This window comes from Acomys russatus, chromosome 11, assembly GCF_903995435.1.
Source record: "Acomys russatus chromosome 11, mAcoRus1.1, whole genome shotgun sequence".
Classification (NCBI taxonomy): Eukaryota; Metazoa; Chordata; class Mammalia; order Rodentia; family Muridae; genus Acomys; species Acomys russatus.
Window position 1 is genome coordinate 54,764,701 of NC_067147.1, and position 10,951 is coordinate 54,775,651.

The window sequence follows — 10,951 nt, forward strand, 5'->3', positions numbered from 1 at the left end:
ATGGTACAGCAAGCTGATTTCGCAACTGTCCAGGCGCTGTTAAAGGAAACCTGTAGCCAAGTCTCACGGGCATTTTAAATCCCACTTGGCCAAGATCCTGGGCTTGCCCGATGGTACAGGTGTGGCTCTGGTGAGCATTCCTTAGCCGCGCCTAGACTCGGAGTCAGGCTAGCCACAGTCTCCTTCAAGGTGAAAAAAACAAAAAATGAAAAAACAACAACAACCAAAAGCCGCAGTTATGCCTGGGAGTTCTCTAAACCACAATCACCCTCCTCTTCCCACCACAACTGTTGGAGGGAGAACAGCGAGGGGTAGTCTCAACCTGACGTCAAGGGGATTTTTCTCACAGCCTGTAGAGAGCTCCGGTTTGGGGGAGTGGCCTTTGCTTGATGCACAAAGTAGGGAACCTTCCCCCCCCAGGATTGTTTAGACGGATTTAAAACCGGTTGGGGAGTGGCCAGATGTCTAAGGAAAAGTACCCATAGTACAGAGGCCTGGATCTGGGGTGCCATGGGTAGGGGTGGCCTGTGGAGATGAGAGCACCTCAGTTCATGAGGTGTTAATGAAAGTGCCACCATCTGATCCTGATGGTTTGTGTTTGTTTGTTTTTATTGCCTGGTGTTGGTAGCACATGCCCTTAATCCCAGCACACAGGAAGCAGAGCAGCAGGTTCTTTTGAGTTTTTCAAGACCAAACTGGTCTACAGAGTGAGTTCCAGGACAGCCAAGGCTACACAAAGGAACCAAGAATGGACCCAAAAAGAATGAAGGAAAGGCCGGGCGTGGTGGCACACGCCTTTAAACCCAGCACTCGGAAGGCAGAGGCAGGCAGATCGTTGTGAGTTCAAGGCCAGCCTGGTCTACAAAGTGAGTCCAGGGCAGCCAAGGCTACACAGAGAGACTCTGTCTTGAAGGAAAAAAAAAAAAAAAAGAATGAGGGAAAGAAGGAAGGGGTAGACCACTTAACTCAAAATTCTAAGAACATAGCCTTTGTTGGAAAAAAAACATTTTTTACAGGGAATGAGGGGTTAAAACTTTTGCATAAACCAGGCCTGGTGTGGTGGCCCACACTTATAATCCCAGCACACAGGGAGGCAGAGGGAGGTTGATCTCTGTGAGTTCAAGGCCAGCCTGGTCTGCAAAGTGAATTCCAGTACAGCCAAGGCTACACAGAAAAATCCTGTCTCGAAAAAACAAAAAACAAGCCAGGCATGGTGGCGCACGCCTGTAATCCCAGCACTCGGGAGACAGAGGCAGGTGGATAGCTGTGAGTTTGAGGCCAGCCTGATCTACAAAGTGAGACCAAGACAGCCAAGGCTACACAGAGAAACCCTGTTTTGAAAAACCAAAAAAACAAACAATCTTTTGCATAAAAGTCATACAAGGTTGGGGGAGAGAAAGGGTTTTTGGGGTTTTTTGTTTTGTTTTGTTTTGTCTTGTCTGTGCCACCCTGGCTTTCCTGGACTCACTCTGTAGACCAAGCTTGGATTAAAGGCATACACCATAACACCCAGCAAGAAAGGGGATTTTCTTTTTTTTTTTTTTTTTTTTTTTGGTTTTTTGAGACAGGGTTTCTCTGTGTAGTCTTCGCCATCCTGGACTCACTTTGTAGACCAGGCTGGCTTCGAACTCACAGTGATCCACCTGCCTCTGCCTTCCGAGTGCTGGGATTAAAGGCGTGCGCCACCACGCCCGCCCAAGAAAGGGGATTTAATTCCTTGGTGTAAACTCAAGTTTTACAATATTTGATAGAAAACACTAATATTTAATGTTTCTTACAATGAACTAGAAACATTGAGAAAGGAGAATAAAAGATATATGCAGGTTAAAGAGCCCTCACAAGTAGCCCCTGGGCCAACATTTTCCATTATTATTTTCCTGTAATCTTAGCACCTGTATGTATATACATGTGTGCCCCCTGTCTTTTGTTTGTTTGCCTGCCTGCTTTGTTTTGTTTAGTTTTTTGTTTTGTTTTTGAGACAGGGTCTCTCTTTGTTAAGTTTGGCTGGCCTGGAACTGTCTTATGAACTCACAGGAATGCCCCTGCCTCTGCAAAGGCATGTGCCACCACTCCTGGCTCCTGTTTGTATTTTTAAAAATACAATGAGATCCCACCTCATGCTCATTAGGACAGTCACTAGGTCATTATCAATGACAAGAACTGACTGAGATGGTATAAGTTGGAGAAAGCCAATGGTCTGATGGGTCCTCAAAACTTAAACACAAGCTTACCATATGATGTAGGCCTACACTGCAGCACTCGGGCCCTTCTTCTCCATGGTAACGGGGCCCCTGCTGACAGGCTTTGCCCTCTGAAGCTTGGCATGAGCCCCTGCTGCCCATAGGCAGTGAGGGGGGGTGGGGGGGTGTGAGGTAGGATGGGGGATGGGGGGGTGCGGGGGAGTGACGCAGAATCTGCTTGATTTTACTTGCAACACCTGCAGCCCAAAATTCGGGAGACTGGAAATTGGGCCTCCTGCTCTCCAGTTGGCACAGCAACGCCTGCCAGTGCTATTCAGAAGGCAGTGGGTGGCCTCCTGGGAGTTAGCAGTTATGCAGCTTTCCAGTAGTCTGGAGCAAGTTACTAAACTCAAAAGGGAAAGGGGATAAACTCCTCCGCCTCTGGGGAAGTCCAGAGTAGGAGCTGCAGCGTGGCCCTGCTTCAAAACCAACAATAGACCCCTTCTCGGGGAAGGTATGCACCAGGGCTGCTTGGATCCTGGGACATAGGCCTAGGTCAAAGCACCATGTCCTTGCTAAGCCCTGGACCGGCCTACAAGGAGGGAGGAGCCAGAGGTGAAGATAGAGTATAGTCAAGATGAGGGCGGGGAACGCATGTGTAGACAGTCATCTCCTCCTCAACACTGGAAGAACCATCCCACAGTCAGAAGGTCAAAGCCAGGCTCTGAGTAACACCCATATCCTCACTTCTCAGCGGAGCAAGAGCCTAGAAAGAGGAATTTCCTCAGACAATTTTATTCAGGGCAAGTCAGGGACAGATGATTTTTGTCAAGTTGACCTGGCCTGAAGGTGAAAAGGGGGTTGAGAGATGGCTCAGTGGTTAAAGAGCACTGGCTCTTCTTACAGAGGATAAATGCTCCTCAGCATTGACATGGGAGCCCGTAACCATCCATAACTCTAATTCCAGAGCATGTGTCACCTTCTTCTGATCTCCAAGAGCAACAAACGCACACGTGGTACACAGACATACACGAGGCAAACACTCATATACATTAAATTAAATTAAATTCCTAAAGGAGAAGGAGGCAGAACAAGGGCAGGTCACAAGTCACTCTCCGTGAGGGAGTGCCTCGCTGGAAACGGTGGACTATAACCTAGAACCGTAAGCCAAGTAAATCCTAAGTGCTTTTCAACAGGATCTTTGTTTTTGTTTTTTGTTTTTTCCATATGCCAGGCATAGTAGCACATGTTTTTTTAATCCTAACACTCAGGAGGCAGAGGCAAGTGGATCTCTGAATCTGAGGCCAGCCTGGTCTACAGAGAAAGTTCCAGGGCAGCCAGGAGAATGGGGAAAGGGTATTTGGAAGAGTTCAGAGGAAGGAAAGGTAAGGAAGGAAAGTTGTAATAAGCCGGGTGTGGTGGCGCACGCCTTTAAGCCCAGCACTCGGGAGGCAGAGGCAGGTGGATCACTGTGAGTTCGAGGCCAGCCTGGTCTACAAAGCGAGTCCAAGACAGCCAAGGCTTACACAGAGAAACCCTGTCTCAAATAACAGAAAGAAAGAAAGAAAGAAAGAAAGAAAGAAAGAAAGAAAGAAATGTTGTAATGAATCATAATATCAAAAAAAAAAAAAAGAGTGTGTTTGGAGTGTGTTTGGTTCCTCCCATAATATCTGTGCCACTATTGCACAGTGTGTTTTACAGGCAGGTTGTGTTGTAGGTTGAGGGTTTATAGCTGGGTTGATGTTTACCTTTCTCCCCTAGGAGAGTGCAGAGTACCTTCCGGTACCATGACTACTAGGCAGTAAGAGGTGAAGCTTCTAGTCAGGCTTGCTCAGAATCTTATCCATTCCCCCTGCCACCCCCCCCCCATGAATCCTGCCCTACTTGGAGCTCAGTGCCCACTCAGAAACACTCTGAGGTGAGTTAAGGCGTCCTTCTGAGGCCCTCAATGGTCTACCTAGATGCTTCACAGAAATATGCCACGCAAACGAGAGCTAAAGTCATTTACCCACAAGGTTGGGGAGGCTTAGCCAAAGACACTGCTGGCTCTCAGCCTTGCTGGGAAGGGGTCAAGTCAGTCATTCTGACCCTGTGCCTTTGGCAAATGACCCGAGACGTTCTTTCTACAAGTTGTAGAATGTCTTCTCCCAGATGTTATAATTCACACTGGAAGAGGCTGGCAGAGTGGGGTTAGCTTCCCACACCCTCATAAAGCCCTCCCAGAGTTCCTTGACTTCTTGACCGGTAAGTTCTCCCTCCTGTGCCTCCCCACTAATCCTTCCTGGATGCCTAGTGTTTCTTTGGCCTTGGGTTTCCGTGGCCAAGAGCTGGCATTTCTGAACATTCTTTCCTGTTTCCTAATTCTCCGTTGCTCTGCTTTCAGGTCATGTTCCTTACAAGATGTTCCAGCCTTGCATAATAGTCTCCCCATCTGCCATCATGGCTCTGCTGGCTGGAGCTCTTTCTGTTATTCTGTGAATGTTCCTTTTTATTTAGGGGTGGGGAGGAGCTATGGAGCCCAGACTAACCTTGAACTCACTATGACTCCCAAACTGGCCTTGATCTTGTACCCTCCTGCCTCAGCCTCCTTGGTGCTAGGATTAGGCTACAGACAGCATGTGAACCCTCCAGTTCCCTAGAGACTAGCTGGCTCAGAGAGGATCAGGCTCATTTACAGAGGATTCGGGCTACGCCACACTTAGTGAACGCCTATATTTATGTCCGCAATCCTTCTGGAAGGCTAGAAAGGGCAGATTAGCTGGTGCATGTGTGGGGAGACCTTCTGGTCTGCTCTTGCCTAATTTAGTCACCTGACTGACTGCAGAAACATCGCAGATTTCCATCCATCATCCACATATTGTTCACAAGAACCCTCACTTGCGCTCCCACCAGAGGCATGTCACCCTGAAACACAGGCTCCACCATACCAGTGGGGGAAGAGCCTAGTGGGGACAATGCTCTGCCCAGAGGCAGGCAGGCAGGCAGGCAGGCAGGCAGGGTGACTGAGGAGGGCAGACAAGAGAAGCTAAGGCTGCTGCCAGCCACAGCAGGGAAACCTTGCCCTTGCCCTTGCCCTTGCCCTGCAATGTGGGCAACCTTTGAGACCAGCTAGGTTTGCTTTGGTTCTCACCTGTCTTCCATTTTCCTCTGAGAAAAGTTCAAGCATGGTTATCAGAGCCAGGAAAAAAAAAAAAAAAAAAAAAAAAAAAAAAAGGCTTGTGCCAGGGATGCATAAGGGCAGGGTGGCAGAGGGATTAGTTCATACTGGAAAGGAGGGCACAGGCCAGGGACGGAGTTTTTTCTTTCTTTCTTCTTTCTTTCTTTCTTTTTTTTTTTTTTCTTTCTTTTCTTTTATTTATTTATTTATTTGTTTGTTTGTTTGTTTTTGGTTTTCAAGACAGTGTTTCTCTGTGTAGCCTTGTCTGGCCTAGACACACTTTGTAGACCAGGCTGGCCTCGAACTCACAGCTATCTGCCTGGTTCTGCCTCCCAAAAGCTCGGATTAAAAGCGTACCTGGCTGGGATGCAGCTTCTTACTCCTGGAGGCCTGTCACTCAAGCAGGGCTGCTCTCTCCACTGTTTCTCAGCCACCATCTCCAGCTCCTCTGGAGTAGAATGGGTCTAGCGATGGTGATGAGAACAAGCCAGGACTGACTGCCGTCTCCTCAAGAAGGGGGGATGCTCAGGCCACTCACCAGGCAGATGCGCTCAGAGGCTTGCTGGACAGGTGGACACGCAGGGTTCCGGGCTCAGGTGCAGTCTGGTAAGGATTGCCTGGCCCATGTGGAGCTAATGAAGCGCTGGTCACAGGCCTGTGAGTCATTTCTCTAAAATCACGTTTTCAGAGCCGGAGAGAGGGTTCTACAGTTAAGAGCACTGCTTGCTCTTGCAGATAACCCGGGCTCCGTTGCCAGCACCCACACGGTGTGGCTCATAACTACCTGGAACTCCAGATACACTCTTCTCAATTTCCAGAGCACCAGGCGTGAATGTGGTACACAGGCATTTTTTTAAATGGCAAATCATTTTTGGGTTTTCTGTTTGCTTGTTTGTTTGTTTGTTTGTTTGTTTGTTTGAGACAGGGATTCTCTGTGCATCCCTGGCTGTTCTGGGACTCCTGTAGACCAGGCTGGCCTTAGTGCTAGGCTCAAAGGCGTGTGCCACTACTGCTCAGCTTACACATTTTTATGAGCTTAGTCATTACGCCTTAGTTAGGGTTTCTATTGCCGTGATAAAACCCCATGACTAAAAGTAAGTTGGGGAGAAGAGGTTTTGCTTCGTCTAACAGGTTATAGGCCGTGATTGAGGAAGTCAGGGCAGAGACTCACTCAAGTATAGGCTATGGAGGAATAATACTCACTGGCTTGCTACAGCCTTGGACCACCTACCCAGGGTTGGCACCACCCACAGTGCGCTGGGCCCTCCTACATCAACCATTAATTAATCATTAATCAGGAAAATGCCCCCACGGGCCAGTCTGATAGGGGCATTTTCTCCACTGAGGTTCCCGCTTTGGAAAGGATTCAAGCTTATGTCAACTTGATATAAAACTAGCCAGCACACCGGGTGTGGTCACGCATACCTTTACTCCCAGCACTCGGGAGGCAGGGGCAAGTGGATTGCTGTGAGTTCGAGGCCAGCCTGGTCTACAAAGTGAGTCTAGGACAGCCAAGGCTACACAGAGAAACCCTGTCTCAAACAAACAAACAAACAAACAAACTAGCCAGCACACAGGGAAAACATTTATACACATAACATGAAAATAAACAAAGCATTAAAAATTGTGAACAAAACCCAGGTGTTATCTATTCTCCACTACCAAGCTTACTTTGTCTTTAGTGTCTGAATAGTATCACAGCCGGCAGCTAATCTGAGTACTGCCGGTCACCACGTGGTGGCGCTGTGCTCTTACTGTAGTGCGGCAACCTTACAGCGTGAGCTGACCTTGAACGCTGTTTCTCCCCATCACGCCCCGCCCCCCCCCCCCCCCCTCCCCACCTAGCCCGCCCGCTTCTACGCAGATAAGGCGCTTACTCTGGCTTTCCCCTGTACTTGCCTCTTTGGTAGAGAGGCCAAGGGTGGCCCTCGCCTGGACTTAACTATGGGACTTTGCTATCCTGGGCTGGGAGCTTGAGAAGTTGGGCATGTGTAGAAAAGCAACAGGTGGCAATCAAGTGTGAGTACCCTGTGGCCTAGCCCAGCTCCCCCTGCAATGCTAGCCCGATTATCCGAGGGGACGCTTCAGATCCATCACTGACAACTTACAGGAGCTGAGACCTCTCCAAACAGCCTGAGAGAGGATCTGAGCACTGCAGTCACGAAGCAGGGCCACCAGTCAGCTGTGCTTTTCACCCAGGGACAATTCAGGGGTCAGGCCTACAAGCCCCACTGTCCAGCCTATCAGGGACTGGCTTCCAGAAGCACTGCTTTCACCAAGGCCAGGCGGCTTAACATCCTCTAGACTCATCTGCTCCTCCAGTGACACTCACAGGACTTAGGGTCCCACACAGGTACCTCAGCGGGGACAAGAATTGCTCAGAGTGAGCTGGGCGTGGTGGTACACGCCTGGAATCCCAGCACTCGGGAGGCAGAGGCAGGCGGATCGCTGTGAGTTCGAGGCCAGCTTGGTCTACAAAGCAAGTCCAGGACACCCAGAGAGACCCTGTCTCAAAAAAAAAAAAAAGAAAGAAAGAAAGAAAGAAAGAAAGAAAGAAAGAAAAGAAAAAAGAATTACTCAGAGCTATGCCCAATCCTGGAGAGCCCAGCACAAAGCCTAGTGCAGGGTTTGCTGCCCAGCCAGGAGCAGCCTCCTGCAGAGGGGAGACCTAGCATTGGTCCTGGCCCGTAAATGGCATTCACAGTATTTGATAAAGATGTCCAGGCAGAGATGCAGCAGGAGAGAGATGGAAATATGACCTGCTTAGCTACATACAAGGGAGGTGGTGAGTCAGGGGAGGGTGGGGGAAGGTGTAGAGGGAGACAGACAGAGATAGAGAAATCAGACTGTGGGATGGGGAACACTTCAAAACTAAGTAAAATTCTTGCTAAAACCAGCCAGGTGGTGGTGGTGCAGGCTTTAAGTGCCAGCACTTGGGAGGCAGAGGCAAAGGCAAAGGCAGGTGGATCTTATGTGAGTTCCAGGATCCTGTCTAAACCACCACCACCACCACCACCACCACCACCACCACCCACCACCACCCCAAATAAAATAAAACTAGACGAAGTGGGACAGAGACAGAGGCTAGGACTGAGGCAAAAATCCAGAGCCAGGGCCTGACCGGAGTTTGGGGGAAATCTGTGCTCTAAACAAATGTGTGGAAATCCTACTCTCGACATTGTTACGTACAGAGGCAAGAGAAAGCCAAGTCTTTGTTATTTTGTTGTTTGTTTCCGAGCCTTTGTGGTGGCCAAAGCCGCCCTTGAACAATGGATCCTCCTGTTTCTACCTCCCAGGTGGTAGATTCCAGGGACCCACCATCAGCCAATTTAGAGATGAAAGCCTTTTTGAATACTTCGAACAGTTTGACACATGAACAGAAAGTCTACACATTGTCATTTATAGCAAATGTACATGATATATTAACTGATTTTTTTTTTTCTTTTTGGTCTTTCGAGACACAGTTTCTCCGTGGAGCCTTGGCTGTCCTGGACTCGCTTTGTAGAACAGGCTGGCCTCAAACTCACAGAGATCTGCCTGCTTCTGCCTCCTGAGTGCTGGTATCATAGGCATGCGCCACTATGCCCAGCTGATTTTGTTATTGTTTGTTTGTTTGTTTTTGTCTTAAGGCTCTCTGCAGCCTCAGCTTTCAGGGGTGGACAGGCTAGACCCTGCCTCGCACTGTCTCTCTCTATAAAATACATTGACATCTGCTGGGAGCAGTTTCTACAAACCACAGGAGTTGTGTGACTAAGACTACCTTGCCATCACTTTTAAAGAAAGCTGACTCAGGGCTGGAGAGATGGCTCAGTGGTTAAGAGCACCACCTGTTCTTCCAAAGGTCCTGAGTTCAATTCCTGACAACCAAATGGTGGGTCACAACCATCAATAATGTAACTGGATGCCCTCTTCTGGCCTACAGGTGTACAAGCAGACAAGACTGTGTACATAATAATAAATAAATCTTAAAAAAAAAAAAAGAAAAGAAAAGAAAGCTGACTCAGCCGGGCGTGGTGGCGCACACCTTTAATCCCAGCACTCGGGAGGCAGAGGCAGGCAGATTGCTGTGAGATCGAGGCCAGCCTGATCTACAACGCAAGTCTAGGACAGCCAAGGCTACACAGAGAAACCCTGTCTCAAAAAAAAAAAAATGGGAAAGAAAAGAAAGCTGACTCGGAGCTGGAGAGAGGGCTCAATGGTTAAGGGCACCTGTCACTCTTGCACAGGACCTTGGATAGGTACCCAGCACCCACATAAGGGCTTACAACCACCTGTAATACCAGCTCCTGGGGATCTGATGCCCTCTTCTGACCTCTGTGGGTACCAAACATGCACGTGGCACAATCGACATTCATACATGCAGATACAACACTCATACACATAAAATAAATAAGTCTTAAAAACATTTTTAAGCTGGGCAGTGGTAGCACACGCCTTTAATCCCAGCACTCAGGAGGCAGAGGCAGGCGGATCACTGTGAGTTCGAGGCCAGCCTGTCTACAAAGTGAGTCCAGGACAGCCAAGGCTACACAGAGAGACCCTGTCTCGAAAACAAACAAACAAACAAACAAACAAACATTTTTAAAAGAAATCTGAGCCAGGCATGGTGGTACACGCCTTTAATCCCAGCACTCAGGAGGCTGAGGCAGGTGGATTAATGTGAGTTCGAGGCCACCCTGATCTACAAACCAAGTCCAGGATAGCCAAGGCTTTACAGAGAAACCCTGTCTCAAAAAACCAAAAAGAAAGAAGAAAAAGAGAGAGAGAAAAAAAAGAAAAAGAAAAAAAGAAAGAACAAAAAGAAAGAAAGAAGGAAATCAGATCCTAGATTGGTCCCGTGAGCACATGGTTAAACCCATGTCAACCCCGTTAAACGAGTGGCAGCTGGAAGCCTCAGATTATTGTGGAAGGCTGACTGAAATACACCTGTAGTCTATCTTGGAGGGCATTAAGCAATTAAGCAGTGAAGTATTACAGATAATGAGGTTCAATATCCCCTGAGATGAGCTCCATTTACAACTTTATCCTATACAAAACACACTATGCATAAAATTAAGTCAAGAATAGCACTTCATCAAGAGACCAGCCCACGAGCAAGGCTCAGGCCCCCCCCCCCCCCCACCCCCGCTAGCCGTCCTCGCTCTACAGAGGTAGCTGTTTCTCTACATGGCCACCAGGTGGCACTAAAGTCTTAATCAAGAAGGTTCTCAATGGTTCCAGTCCGTTATCCCTCACCAGTCTCTGTGTGTGTGACTGATATGGCAACAAGTCAGCATTCACATCAATGTCGTCCTGAGGGCTAGCCTGAAACTCAGGGCTGCTTTCCTGAATTCTGACTGTCTGGGATATGCAAACTGTGCTTCTTGGAGATTGCTTCCTGAAACTAGGGGGTTCTCAGGGACGTAGAGCAGTCTTCTGGAGTCGAATTTGCTGCTCCCATGAGCGGCTGGCTGCACTACCTCAGTGTGTTGGGAGTCTTGAGATGTCAGTGTGGTGGTCTTGGCAATAGTGTTCCTTTGAGCTTATTGGCTCTGCCCTCCCACTAGGATGCTTCCCTGTCTCCACAGCAACTGTGCATCTTTTTGTTAACTTTAGCCCCACGTTTTATTTTCTT